The sequence below is a fragment of the Muntiacus reevesi genome, chromosome 9 (genome assembly GCF_963930625.1).
Source record: "Muntiacus reevesi chromosome 9, mMunRee1.1, whole genome shotgun sequence".
NCBI lineage: Eukaryota > Metazoa > Chordata > Mammalia > Artiodactyla > Cervidae > Muntiacus > Muntiacus reevesi.
In genome coordinates, this window is record NC_089257.1 from 24809945 (window position 1) to 24825320 (window position 15376).

At 41.5% G+C, this 15376-nt stretch overlaps 1 long non-coding RNA gene and 1 other non-coding gene across 2 annotated transcripts in view; both read left to right on the top strand.

Moving 5' to 3' along the window:
- Positions 1–15376, top strand: part of LOC136174394 (uncharacterized) — a 1095937-nt gene that overhangs the window by 98530 nt on the left and 982031 nt on the right. The window lies entirely within an intron of this gene.
- On the top strand, positions 14523–14594 carry TRNAS-GGA (transfer RNA serine (anticodon GGA)). Its single transcript has one exon. It is a non-coding gene; the product is annotated as a tRNA-Ser (tRNA).

Here is a 15376-nt window from a genome sequence, read left to right on the forward strand (position 1 = left end):
TCCCCCACTTCCCCAGTCTTGAAGTTGTCATCTAATTAACTCAATGTGGATTATCCCTGTTAGTAAATTTTCTAATGCATTATTAATTGCTCTAAACGTCAGCTGCAGCTCATTCTCCACAAATTCAGGAGTGCCTTGGCGGGCTTTCTGGCATTAGCTAAGCTGTTTTCTAAACAACTAGTGCCATCGTGTGGGCAAAAAAAGGCTGTATCATTGAGCAATCAGAAAAAGCCTTCTGAAAGTCTCAAGAAGTTCGTGAACTGGTCAGAAGCAGTCAATGAGTTTGGTTCTCTTCTCTCTTCCATGTACCCCGACTTCTGTCTTCCCTACCCATCCCCTTCACTATCGCCTGCCTCTGTAGGAATCTCCTGTAATTCCCACAGACTAAGTAAGAAACATCGGAAGTTGAGATGGTCAGAGTAACTTGCTCGAGACCCAGACCTGGTTAACTCGAGTCTTCCACTAAAGTCGAAGGTCTAACACGGAACTCCCTACTTTGCTACTGCTGACTGGTCCCAGAAAATATTTAATGAGTGCCTTCTGCCCCTTTCCTCAGAAAAGTGAAGACAGAAGGGACGTGTCTCGTGAGGGAGTCTGAGGACTGAGAAGCGCTGTCCAGGGTTTCAGACTTTATGAGACGTCCTTTCTAAACTGGAGACATCTGTTCCACCTTCCAACCCCAAATGTAGAAAGGCATTTCTTTCTGCCTCATCTCGTTCAGCTGTACAGGGTCTAAGAAGGAGTTCAAATATCAATGTAGGATGAATTTGATCTAAGTGTCCAGGGGTTAGAATTCAAGTCTGAGGAATGAGCTTTCTCAAGCCTAGAATAAGCATATGGCCTGAAATTACTAATTGTAGGACAGCCACAGATATGTTTGCAAAAAGTCAAACTGGGCATCTGTCTTAAGCTCTACAATTTGGGGGCTCCAAAACTTCTATAATTGTTTTTGGAGAGTGAGAAAGGAATACTCTTAAATGAAGGGAATTTAACTGTAATTTAACTGTGTTTCTATCTATAGTTACTATGTAGCTTGACTTTTTATCTAATGAGAACAGTTACTAAGTTTTTAATTAATTTTAATTAAAATTATATTGTTTTTCAACTTATGAATAGTTTTTGGAAAGACATAGGTAGAATCAGTTTCTAATTATATTTGTACAAAAACCTGCAATTGACTTGTCCATAATATGTTTATCAAAAAAGTTGAAAATTTATGTGATTTAAATGTCTATCTTATAAATTTTTTTCTGGGACATTCCTCCCACTCAAAAAAAAGTACTGTTTCCAAATGCAGATAAAAGCACACTTTACCACTATCGTTACAGAAAAAAAGAATTGTATCTTTATTTCTATATCTGAAGATATTATTATTATTCATTTATTTATTTCATTATATAAGTTTCTATCAGAAAGTCTGGATTCTATTCTTTCCTGTCCACATGTCAATTTTAAAAAACAACTCTGGGGAATTTCCTGGTGGTCCAGTGGGTAGATTCCATGCTTCCACTGCCTTGGGCAGTTTAATTCCTGGTCAGGGAACTAAGATCCCACAAGCTGTGTGCAGTGAAGTCAGTAATAAAAATAACATACATTTTTAAATAATAAAACTAGAACATAACTTTGCTTTGTGACAAATAAGGGGAGACCAGCTGAATTCAGCTTGAATTGAGATTGGCCATACTTTTTACTTCCATCAAAAAAGAATTTACCTCCATTCTCCTCAGGCTCCCCTCAACTCTTCCAGTCTCTCCAATGCCCCCCCTCAATTCCCCAAAGTCACCAGCCACAACAGAACCCATGAATACCTCTAATATGCACATATTACATGTGTTATACCAGAAAAAAGAAAGGTTCTCAGTAACATGACATCAGAGTAGTGCTCAGACTTCCTCAGTGCCTTTGTGGCTTCTCTGTTTCCCATGGACCACAGACCATTACGTAGAAATTGCTGTCAGTTTCCAGGAATCGCCCCCGGATTCCCGGGCCTTTTGGCCACCTGGACTCACAAATCCCTTTTTCTAACAAAGCTATTCCTCCAGGTGGCAATCAATAACAATCTAGTATAATGTTGAAGTAACTTGTGGTTTGTGTCTGTCGATCTGAACGTTTAGATTGAAATGTGAATGTAAATGTGCTGAAATGTTCACCCCTAGTACCTCAAAATGTGACTAGACTTCAAGATGGGGTTTTGAAAGAAGTGATTAAATGATTAAGTTAAAATAAGGGATCAGAGTGATCCCTGGGCTTCTCTGATGGCTCCGTGGTGAAGAAGCCTCCTGCCAGTGCAGGAGACATGGGTTCGATCCCTGGTGCGGGACGATCCCACGTGGGGAGGAGCAACTTCAGCCCGCGAGCCACAACTACTGAGCTCCAGAGGCCGGGAGCTGCGGCTACTGAAGCCACAGCCCGAGCTTCACACGAGGAGCCACTGGCCCGGGAAGCCCGCACGTCGCAGCGAGGAGTGGGCCAGCTGGCCGCAGCTGGAGACGGCCCTCACACAGCACGAAGACGTAGCACAGCCGAGCATAAACAAACAAATGAAATCATATGCTAAAACATTTGTAGAGTGATCCCTAATCTCATCTGACTGATGTCCTCATGAGAAGAAACTGGGACACACCAAGGCACGTGAAGCACAGAGGAAAGGCCGCTAAGGGCGCCATGAGAAGGCGGCCGTCTGGAAGCCAGAGACGGGCCTCAGGAGAAACCAGCCTGAGGGCTCCTGAATATCTACCATCTAGCCTCCAGACCCATGAGAAGGTAAGTTTCTGCTGCTTGAGCCACCCAGCCTGCGGTATTTTGTTCCGGCTGCCCCAGCAGACTAAGAATATGGGGATCAGTCTCGTCTTGGATATTCCTTTCACCCTCCTGGGTGTCAGACAGAACCATCACGGAGGTCCAAGCAGATGCCCAGGCCAAGCTCAGGCTACTTCTGGGGCCGCCTCTCCTTCCTCTTGGGCGTCCTAGTCTTAACAGATGCGCGCCTGTGTGCTGAGCTGCTTCAGTCATGTCCCACTCTGTGTGACCCTGCGGACTGCAGACCCCCAGGCTCCTCTGTCCACGGGGTTCTCCAGACAGGAACGCTGGACTGGGTTGCCATGCCCGCGTCCAGGGGATCTTCCCGGCCCGGGGATGGAACCTGTGTCTCTCAAGTCTCCTGCACTGGCAGGTGGGCTCTTTACCACTAGCGCCACCTGGGAAGCCCCAGTCATAACAGATGCCATTAGTCAATTGTCTCATCACTCCCACCTCAGCCTCTTAGTGAAATATTACAAAAGAGGCCTCGGTTTCTTCATTTGTAGAAGCAAAGGGGAGGGAGTGGGATAGCAGTATCTCCATAATTTCACTCTGACCACATTCACGATTTTTGCCTTATCCAAATACCACCTGCACTATCATTTGTTTACTATTTGTCTTTAAAGGAAGCCACCTTCTTCACTTACTAATTTACTTAGAGAAGAATTTTTATTAGCTATCAAATGTTTGTAGCAGAAATACAATGTAGGAAGAAAAATTCTCTGTGTGTTAGAAAGGAAGGTTAGTGAGTATAAAGATCTACCAAATAGATACTTTTTCCTTCCCAAATTTAGAAGGATTGAAAGAAAACTGAGAAAGCAATTCAGCAGTTAACTTGTACGCGAAGCTAATGTCTCCACCTGAAGTCATCTCATGTGCTACCTAAACTCATTTCATGCTCCGCAATGAGGCTTTGCAGAACACCAAAGGATGTGATATTTAAGAATCTTCCCAATTCTAAGAAGCTGCGACGTGTGTCTTACAAATAGTGACGCACCTGTCACGGAGCAGCTGACTGTGGAAAGTCAGTTCAGGAGTCCGCCCAGTAGGGGGCAGGGTTGAGACAGTGCTGTCGACGGAGACCTTTCTTAATAGAGCTGCGCTTGTTTGCAGCTCTGAGCCTGCTCTGCGGCGGCCGCTCTTCCTCTTCACCTGCTGTTTGTCTACATCTGCCTGGAGGTCCCTGAGGAAAACAACAGACTAGCACATCATTTCATGTGGAAACCAGACCGGGGGCTCCAAAATACTCAACAGTTGTTGGAAGAAGCCCTAGTTCCCTCAGTCCTCATGGAATCTGCCTTCACCATCTAAACTTAGGAAACAGGATCCCTGTGCCCTGGATCCAATTCCAGGTTTTAAACCAATTGACCAGATCGCCAGCATTTTTAAGCATAAGCATTGTGTTAGACAGAGATTACAGAATTTAATAACCTGCAGCTTGCAGGCTTGGTTAATTGGGCAGATGATATGAAAGCTGTTGCTATTAATGAATGGAACAGATAGGGCATAACAGGTAAATGCATGCTACAGACCATAATAAATGTAAAGTTTCAGAGGAGATTAAGGCCAAGGAGACCCTTCTTCTCCAATGTCCCCTTGAAAATGCCCATAAAAACATCCAAGATGAGAGAAAAATTTCAGCAGGACCAGATATAAGTGATAAAAATTAGACTTATGCCAAGATCCCCAGGAAAAGTCTCTATTGATTAGGAGAATGACAGGTAAATAGGGTTGCATTAGTTTGCTAGGGCTGACATAACAAAATACACACTGGGGACTTAACCAGTAGAAATTGATTTCTGACAGTTCTGGAGGCTGGAAGTCCAAGAGCAAGGTGTCATCAGAATAGGTTTCTCCTGGAGCCCCTCTGCTTGGCTTACAGGCTGCCTTCTTGCTGGGTCCTCACATGGTCTTTCCCCTATGCTTACAGATTCCTGCTGTCTCTTCTATTTCTGAAAAGGACCCCCACCCTATTGGACTAGGGCCCATCCACATAACCCCATGACCTCTGCGTAGTTGTTCATGTCAGACTCTTGGTGACTCCATGGACTCCAGCATGCCAGGATCCTCTGTCCTTCACTGTCTCCCAGAGTTTGCTCAGATTCATGTGCATTGAGTCAGTGGTGCTATCTAACCATCTCATTCTCTGCCACCTTCTTCTCCCTTTGAGTTCAATCTTTCCCAGCATCAGGGTCTTTTCCAATGAGTCAACTCTTTCCATCAGGTGGCCAAAGCATTGGAGCTTCAGCTTCAGCATCAATCCTTCTAATGAATAGTCAAGGTTGATCTCCTTTAGGATTGACTGGTTTGGTCTCCTTGCAGTCCAAGGGACTCTCAAGAGTTTTCTCTAGCACCACAGTTCAAAAGCATCAGTTCTTTGGTGCACAGTCTTCTTTATGTACAACTCTCACATCTGTACGTATGTGTGCGTGTGTGTGTGTGTGTGTGTGTGTGTGTTAGTCATTCAGTCATGTCCAACTCTTTGTGATCCCATCAACTGTAGCCCACCAGGCTCCTCTGACCATAGGATTCTCCAGGCAAGAATACTGGAGTGGGTAGCCATTTCCTTCTCCAGGAGATCTTCCTGACCCAGGGATCAAGCCCAGGTCTCCTGAATTGCAGGCAGATTCTTTACCATCTGAGCTACAAGGGAAAACCCATAGCTTAGACTATATGAACCTTTGTTGGCAAAGTGTTGTCTCTGCTTTTTAATATGCTCTCTAGGTTCTTTATTGCTTTTCTTCCAAGGAGCGTCTTTTAATTTCATGACTGCAGTCACCATCTGCAGTGATTTTGGAGCCCAAGAAAATAAAATCTGTCACTGTTTCCACTTTTTCCACATCTATTTGCCGTGAAGTGATGGGACCAGATGCCATGACCTTAGTTTTTTGAATGCTGAATTTCAAGCTTTTAATTTCCTCATTAATGAGGTAATTTTAATTTCCTCATTAATTTTAATGAGGTAATTCAAATTTTCAATGTTGAATGTTGAAATTCAACATTGAAATTCAGTGTTGAATTTTAACTCTCTTCTTTCACCCTCATCAAGAGGTTCTTTAGCTTTCTGCCATTAAAGTGATATCATCTGCATATCGGAGGTTGTTGATGTTTCTCTAGGCAATCATGATTCCAGCTTGTGCTTCTTCCAGCCCAGCGTTTCACATGATGTACTCTGCATATACGTTAAATAAGCAGGTGACAATATACAGCCTTGACGTACTTCTTTTCCAATGTTGAACCAGTCAATTTCATGTCTGGTTGTAACTGTTGCTTCTTGACCTGCATTCAGGTTTCTCAGGAGACAGGTAAGGTGGTCTGGTACTCCCATCTCCAAACAATTTTCCACAGTTTGTAGTAATCCACACAGTCGAAGGCTTTAGCGTAGTCTATGAAGCAAAAGTAGATGTTTTACTGGAACTCCCTTGCTTTCTCCTTGATTCAATGAATATTGGCAATTTGGCCTCTGGTTCTTCTGTCTCTTCAAAATCCAGCTTGTAGACCTGAAAGCTGTTGGTTCAAATACTGCTGAAGCCTAGTTTGAAGGATTTTGAGCATAACCTTGCTGGTATGTGAAATGACCACAATTTAACGTTCAGTTCAGTTCAGTCGCTCAATCATCTCCGACTCTCTGTGACCCCATGAATCGCAGCACGCCAGGCCTCCCTGTCCATCACCAACTCCTGGAGTTTACTCAAACTCAAGTCATTAATCACCCCCCTTTAAAGGCCTTATCTCCAAATATAGTCACACAGGCAGTTAGGGCTTCAACATATGAACCTGGGTCGGTGGCTAGGGGGTGGATATAATTCAGTCCATAACAGGGCTCCAATCCACTTCTCAATTTTTGCAGAGAAAATAGCCTGGAAGGAAAACAGGCAAGAAGGGGAGAGGGAAGGAGTAGAGAAGGGGGAAAGTGAAAACAGGGAAAGCTCAGTGAGAAGTGACTTGAAAGCCCTTTCTTGACAGCCTCAGGTATACCTTCCAACTTAGAGCTGGGGAGGGAGGCTGCCCTGATGAATAGGACCACCCAAAGCACAGAGGCTTTGGAGCCTAGAGGAAACTAGAGAATCTGCACAGAGAAGCAGCTGTTCCAAGCATCTAGAAGCAAATTCCAAAGGCATGAATAAAAATCCACTTCCAGCAGGCAACAAGGCACTAGCCAGGAAGTCAGGCGGAAACGCCACGCTAAAGACTGCCCCGGGAAGCCTCTCCCTAAACCTCTTCTGCCTGGCCTATGCTTTCAGTTCAGTTCAGTCGCTCAGTCGTGTCCGACTCTTTGCGACCCCATGAATTGCCGTACTCCAGGCCTCCCTGTCCATCACCAACTCCCGGAGTTTACTCAAACTCATGTCCATTGAGTCAGTGATGCCATCCAGCCATGTCATCCTCTGTTGTCCCCTTCTCCTCCTCCGCCCAGTCCCTCCCAGCATCAGGGTCTTTTCCAATGTGTCAACTCTTCGCATGAGGTGAGCAGAGTATTGGAGTTTCAGCTTCAGCATCACTCCTTTCAATGAACACCCAGGACTGATCTTTAAGATGGACTGGTTGGATCTCTTTCAGTCCAAGGAACTCTCAAGAGTCTTCTCCCAACACCACAGTTCCAAAGCATCAATTTTTCGGCGCTCAGCTTTCTTTATAGTCCAACTCTCACATCCATACACGCCACTGGAAAAACCATAACCTTGACTAGACGGACCTTTGTTGGCAAAGTAATGTCTCTGCTTTAGAGGCATGTAAAGTTTATCCTCAGTTCAATGACAGTGTATGTGTTTTTACCATATTAAATTCATGCTAAGAAACTAAAAGGAGTCTGCAGAGTATACAGTCCTATCCCTATTTGCTTTCTTATCCTATTAAATAAAGAAAGAACTTGCTGAGTCAAGTAAGAGCAATTTCTCTTTGCATTTGCACTGAAGAGCTTTACGTTCAGAGAGAAAGCTAGCATTGTTTTCTATTGGAAGGACGCCTCATTTTTATTGTGCTTCACTTTACTGCACTGTAGAGATGCCATGTCTGTTTACAGATCAAAGGTTTGTAGTAGCCTTCCATTGAGCGAGTCTGTCAGTGCCATTTTGCCAGCAACGTTTACTCACTTTGTGTCCCTGTCCCAATCTGGTAGTTCTCATGATTTTTCGTATTTGTTATGATTGATGTTTTTTGGTTTTTTTGGCCAAGTAGCATGTGGTAATCAGTTTCCTGACCAGGTATTGAACTCGCCTCTCCTGCATCAGAAGCACAGAGTCCTAACCACTGCACTGCCAGGGCAGTCCCAATCAATGACCTTTGATGTTACTACTGTAATTGCTTTCGGGCTGCCATGAGCCATCCCCAATGAGGTAGTGAACTTAATTGAAAAATGCCGTGTGTGTTCTGACCACTCCACTGACCATCTGTTTTACTCCTCTCCCTATTCTTGGGTCTCCTTATTCCTTGAGATACAACAATATCAAAATTAGGTCAATTAATAACCCTGCAATGGCTTCTAAGGGTTCAAGTGAAAGGAGGGGTCACATATATCTTAGTTTAAATAGAAAACTAGAAATGGTTAAGCTTAGTGGGGAAGGTTTATGTCAAGAGCCGAGATAGGTCTAAAACATAGGCCTTTGATATGAAACAGTTGGCCGAAATGAAAAGTGATACTCCAGTGAACACAGAAAACAAAAGAGCCTTACTGCTGATTTGGAGAAAGTGTTGCTGGTCTGGATAGAAGATCATACCAGCCACAGCTTCCTTTTAAGCCAAACCCTAATCCAGAGCAAGACCCTAACTCTCCTCAATTCTCTGAAAGCTGAGAGGTGAGAAAGCTGCAGAAGGAAAATTTAAAATATCATAGGTTGATTAATGAGGTTTAAGAAATGCAGCCATCTTCATAACATAAAAGTGCAAAGTGAAGCAGTAAATGCTGGTGTAGAAGCTGCAGCAAGTTATCCAGAAGACGCAGCTAAAGTAAATAATGAAGGTGGGTACATTAAACAACAGCTTTTCAAGATAGACAAATATCATAGCTAGAGAGGAAAAATCAGTGCTTGGCTCCAAAGCTTCAGTACTCGGCTCCAAGCACCAGAGTTCCCTTTTGTTAGGGGCGAATGCCTCTGGTGACTTAAATTTGAAGCGAGTGCTTATTTACCATTCCCAAAATCCTAGAGCCTTTAAGAATTCTGCTAAATCTACTCTGCCTCTGATCTATAAATGGAAAAACAAAATCTGGATGGCAGCACATCTGTTGACAATATCGTTTACTATTTCAAACCCACTATTGAGATCTAATGCTAACAGAATAATTAAGGTGGCTGCACTAAACAACAGATTCTCAAGGTAGACAAAACAGTTGCCTTTCATAATATTATTGCTCAATGGCAGTGCTTCTGGTCACCCAAAATCTCCGATGGAGATGTATCATAACTTATACAGAAGTTATGCACCGAAACTTGAAAAAAAGTTGTTTTCATGACTGCTGTCACAACATCCATTCTGAAGTCCGTGGATCAAAGAGTCATTTTCATCTTCAAGTCTTGTTGGTAACAAATACATTTCATAAGGCTATAGCTGCTGTAGATAGTGATTCCTGTGTTGTATCTGGGCAAAGTCAACTGAAAAACCTTCTGGAAAGGATTCACCTTCTGGATACCTTCAAGAACATATGTGTTTCGTGGGAAGAGGTCCAAATATCAACATTAACAGGAGTTTAGAAGAGTTGATTCCAACACCCATGGATGACTTTATAAAAGGCTCAAGGTTTCAGTAAAGGAAGTTACTACAAATATGGTAGATATAACAGAATTAGAAGTAGAGCCTAAAGATTTGACTGAATTGCTGCGATCTCATAATAAAACAGATGAGGAGTTGCTTTTTATGGATGAGCAAAGAAAGCAGTTTCTTGAGATGGATTCTACTCCTGGTAAAGATGCTGTGAAGATGGTTAAAAGGACAACAAAGATTTTAGACTATTACATAAAGCTGTTGATAAAGCAGAGACAGGTTTTGAGAAGACTGACTCCAATTTCAAAAGAAATTTTACTGTGGGTAAAATGCTATCATCACACGCTATGGAGAAATTGTGAAAGAAAGAGTTAGGCCATGTGGCAAACTTCACTGTCGCTTAATTTTAAAATATTGCCAGAGCCACCCCAATCTTCAGCAACCACCACCCTTGGAAGTCAGCAGCATCAACACTGAGGCAAAACTCTGCAACGACAAAAAGGTTAGGACTCTCTGAAGAGCCAGATGAAGGTTAGCATTACTTAGTAATAAAATACTTTAAACTATTTATATTGTTTTTGTACACATGCTATTATTGCACACTTAATAAACTACCATATAATGTAAATGTAACTTTTATGTGTACTGGGAAATGAAAAGAAATTATGAGGCTCATTTTTTGTGATATTTGCTTTATTGTGGCTGTCTGGAACCAAACCTACAGTATCCCTGAGGTATACCTACTGAAGTTCTAATACTTTGGCCATCTGATGAAAAAGCCAATTCATTGGAAAAGACCATGATGCTGGGAACGACTAAAAGCAAAACAAGAAGGGAGTGGCACAGGATGAGATGGTTAGAATGCATCACTGACTCCAAGGACAAGAATTTGAAAAAATAAAATAAAATAAAATAAAATAATTTGAGCAAACTCCAGGATATAGGAGGACAGAGGTGCCTGGCATGCTATCATCCATAAGGCTGCAGAGTTGGACACAACTTAATAACTAAACAACAATTTTATGCCTGTACGCGGTAGGTAGGCAGCCTTAAACTCAAGCAGAAATGCAGGTAGCCGCTTTTAGGAAAAGTGTGAGGGTTCTGATCGAAATAGAAGTCTATTTAACATCAGTTCTATAGAGACTTCTCCTCTTTCTAGGATGAATAATAGAACAAAATCAATATGATACCTATGAAAAAACTCTACAGCATGAAGAAAAGCTTTTGTAAATGACCAAATCATTCAGTGGAAAAAGCTTTTACTGAAACAGAAGACAAATGGGTAAATATTTATTCATTTATGTCCCTATAAGGAATTGCCTCTGTTGAACAAGCAACCTCCTTGAAGAGAAGATAAACCAAGACAAGAAGGATGTGTGATGAAACTAACACCCAGGGAGAAGAAATAAAATGGATACATTGGATGGGATAAAAGACAAATTTGCAACTTACTGATCTAGAAGACAAACTGGAAAAAACTCTCAGATCACAAAGAAAGTGAATGCAGAAATGAAAACAATGAGAAAAAATAGGGATAGATATTATAAAAGAAATAATATAGTGAAATGAAACCCACAGATTGGTGGGTGTTCCCCCCAAAATAGTTGAATCCTGTCAAATCACGTGGAATAAAGGTATTACTGAGGATAGCATTGAAGTCAATTTTCCCGCACTAAACAAAGCTTTAACTCTAGAAGAGTTCATCACCGTGTTCTGAGAAAGGTAATGAATAGAGAGATCTCTTCCAAGGTACAGTGTGTTAAAATGTTAACATTTAAAGAATAATAAAGATTATGAAAATATCTGCTTGTGGGGAAGAATTACCTTTGAAAAGCAAAAATTAAGTACGATCAATATAAAATGACCTTCATTGTGCTTGTAGATGCTGTTTCTTTGATTTCTACTATGGTTAAGATACACTTAATGCCTTGCACTGGTTTGCTTTTGTTTTCATTTTTAATTTACCAGAGATTGATTATGATGATAGGCAGGTAGGTAGATAGATAGACAGGTTGACTCCACTCTTGTATATATCTATGCTACTTCTCTTTTTATTTGTTTTTTAATGTACTATAAGATATATTACATATACAGAAAACTGCATAAAAGCATTCATGTATAAATCTCTTCCCCTTGAATTCAGGTAGAATCTATGACTTGACCAAAGCCAGGGAACAAGACGCAGGTGATAATCTTGTCTTCGCTGTGCTACATCATTTAAGGCCCTGTCTTAATAGTCAGAGAGAGAGAGACTTTTCTCCTCTGCTGCTTGGAAGAAATAAGCTTCCACATTGCAAGAGGGCCTATGGAATATGGTACCAGATGAGGAAAGCCTGAGCCTGAGCCTTACCTTGAAAGCCCCAGTCAAGTGTCATGAAATTCAGTTCAGTTCAGTCGCTCAGTCGTGTCCGACTCTTTGCAACCCCATGGACTGCAGCACGCGAGGCTTCCATGTGCATCACCAACTCCCGGAGCTTACTGAAACTCATGTTCATTGAGTCAATCATGCCATCCAACAATCTCATCCTCTGTCGTCCCCTTCTCCTCCCGCCTTCACTCCTTCCCAGCATCAGGGTCTTTTCACATGAGTCAATTCTTCACATCAGGTGACCAAAATGTTGGAGTTTCAGCTTCAACATTAGTCCTTCCAATGAATATTCAGGACTGATTTCCCTTAGGATGGACTGGTTGGATTTCCTTGAAGTCCAAGGGACTCTCAAGAGTCTTCTCCAACACCAGAGTTCAAAAGCACCAATTCTTCAGTGCTCAGCTTTCTTTATAGTCCAGCTCTCACATCCATACATGACTACTGGAAAAACCATAGCTTTGACTAGACGGACCTTTGTTGGCAAAGTAATGTCTCTGCTTTTTAATATGCTGTCTAGGTTGGTCATAGTTTTACTTCCAGGGAGCAAGCATCTTTTAATTTCATGGCTGCAGTCACCATCTGCAGTGATTTTGGAGCCCCAAAATATAAAGTCTCTCACTGTTTCCATTGTTTCCCCATCTATTTGCCATGAAGTGATGGAACCAGATGCCATGATCTTTGTTTTCTGAATGTTGAGTTTTAAGCCAATTTTTTCACTCTCCTCTTTCACCTTCATCAAGAGACTATTCAGTTCTTCTCTTTCTTATGTAAGTGTGGTGTCATCTGCATATCTGAGGTTATTGATATTTCTCCTTGCAATCTTGATTCCAACTTGTGCTTCATCCAACCTGGCATTTCGCATGATGTACAAAGTTAAATAAGCAGGGTGACAAAATACAACCTTGACATACTCCTTTCCCAATTTGGAGACAGTCTGTTTTTCCACCCAGTTCTAACTGTTGCTTCTTGACCTGCATACAGATTTTTCTAGAAGCAGGTCAGATGGTCCGGTATTCCCATCTCTTTTAAGAATTTGCAGCCCGTGAAATCTGGGTATAGCTAAGCCTTGCCTGAATTCCCAACATATAGAATTGATGAGATAATGCAATAGCTGGGGGTTGAAAGCAACACCCATGTCCATGAAAGAAAGAATGGGTAACAAATTGTGATATATACATGCAATAGGATACTGTTATTCAGCCTTAAAAAGAAAGTACATTTTGACATACACTACAGTATCAATGGGGGCTTCACTTCCCTGGTAGCTTAGAGGTTAAAGTGTCTGCCTCCAATGTGGGAGACCCGGGTTCGATCCGTGGGTCGGGAAGATCCCCTGGAGAAGGAAATGGCAACCCACTCCAGTATTCTTGCCTGGAGAATCCCATGGATGGAGGAGTCCACGGGGTCACAAAGAGTCAGACATGACTGAGCAACTTCACTTTACGGTATCGATGAATCTTGATTCAATTATGCTAAGTGAAATAAATCAAATACACAAAACAAATACAGATTGACTTTACTTATATGAGGTACTCAGAAGTGTTAAAGATGTTAATGAATTAAAGCCCTTAACTCTTTACTTTAAAGCCCTTAATATTGTGAATGCTCTTTATCAAGTTGCAAAAGTTCAAAGTGCTGATGAAAGAAATCATAGACTATGTAAACACATTGAGACATATTATGTTAATTAATTGAAAGACTCAACATAATAAAGATGTCAGTCCTCCCAGAAATTGAAACGTAGGTTTAGCACAACTCCTATCAAAATCGCGAGATTTTTTGCAGATAGACAACATTATTCTAAAGCAATGTATAAGGAAAAGCAAGGGAACTAAAACAGTTAAAGCAAGTTTCAAAAAGAAATGAAAAGCAGGAGTAACTCATTTATTTGATTTCATGACATTATATAACTATAGGAATCAAGACTCTGTGGTAATATTGAAGAGATAGACATACCGATCAATGGAACAAAATAAAGGAACCAAAAATCGACCCATACAAATATACCCAACTAATTTTTCACAAAGATGAAAGGAACAATTTAGTGGAAGAGAGCTTTTCAACCAAGTGGTGGTGGAGTAACTGGACATCCAAAAGCAAAAAAAGAAAGTAGCAAGCAAGGGAATGAGGGAAGGAAGGAAACCTAGTTTCACAAAACTTATACAAAAACTAATTCAAAATGGATCACAGTGAAAAGACTAGCAATGTAAGTAGAAAATAGGCAAAAGACAGGAAGAGACATTTTGCCAAAGATAATGTACAGGTGGCAAATAAACACATGGAAATGGTTGTACATCATGAAAATTAAAAGCACAGTGATGTGTCACTATACAGCCACCACAGAGTGGCTAATATAATAGACCGGAATCACTACATTGCTGGTGAGAACATAGAATAATAGCGCCACTCTGGAAAAGTATTTAGAGGTTTCTTAAAAAGCTAAAATGCAAATACCATATGACTCAGGGATTGCACTCCTAGACATTGACCCCTAGAAAACAATATTTATGTTCACACAAAAATCTGTACAGGACTGTTGATAGCCAATTCCAATGCAAAAGTTTCCATGCTAAGTGATCCCATTAGTGTAATATTCTTTTTTTAATTTATTTTTATTTTTTAAATCTGTATTTATTTATTTGACTACACTGGGGCTTCCCTAGTAGCTCAGCTGGTAAAGCACCTGCCTGGAATGCAGGAGACCCAGGTTCAGTCCCTGGGTCGGGAAGATCCCCTGGAGAAGGAAATGGCAACCCACTCCAGTATTCTTGCCTGGAGAATTCCATGGACAGAGGAGCCTGGAGAGCTATGGTCTTTGGGGTCACAGAGAGTTGGACATGACTGAGTGACTAACACGCACACACACTGGTTCTTAGCTACAGCACACATGATCTTTGATCTTCATTGTGGTATCTTTAGTTACGGCATGCAGGATCTTTAGTTGTGGTATGTGGGATCTAGTTCCCCAATCAAGGATCGAACCTGGGCCGCCCACACTGGGGGTGTGTAGTCTTAGCCACTGGACCATCAGGGAAGTCCTGTGTGACATTCTTGAAATGGTAAAATTAGAAATGAAGAACAGATTACTCGTGGTTCCCAGGGTTGAAGGAGTGGGGAGGGAGGAGGGAAGTGGGTGTGGCTATAAAAGGGCAACATGGGGGATCCTCGTGGCTAGGGAAATATCCAGTATCTTGACTAGATCAATATCAAGATATTGTGATAATGTGCTATGTTTGTACGAGATGTTACCATTGGTGGAAATTGAGTAAAAGGTAAATGAGATTTCTCTGTATTATATCTTGTAATTGCATGAGAATCTACAATTATCTCAAAATTAAAGTTTAATTTTTTTAAAGGTTATATAATGACAAGCAAATAAAATTGCAAACTTGGGTTGGATCCTAGACAGAAAACCAAACCAAACTAAGAGCTCTAAAGGGTTATTTGGAGTAGAATTGGGGATATTTAAATACGATTGTATGCTAAACAGTATTTATTGTACAAGTTAAA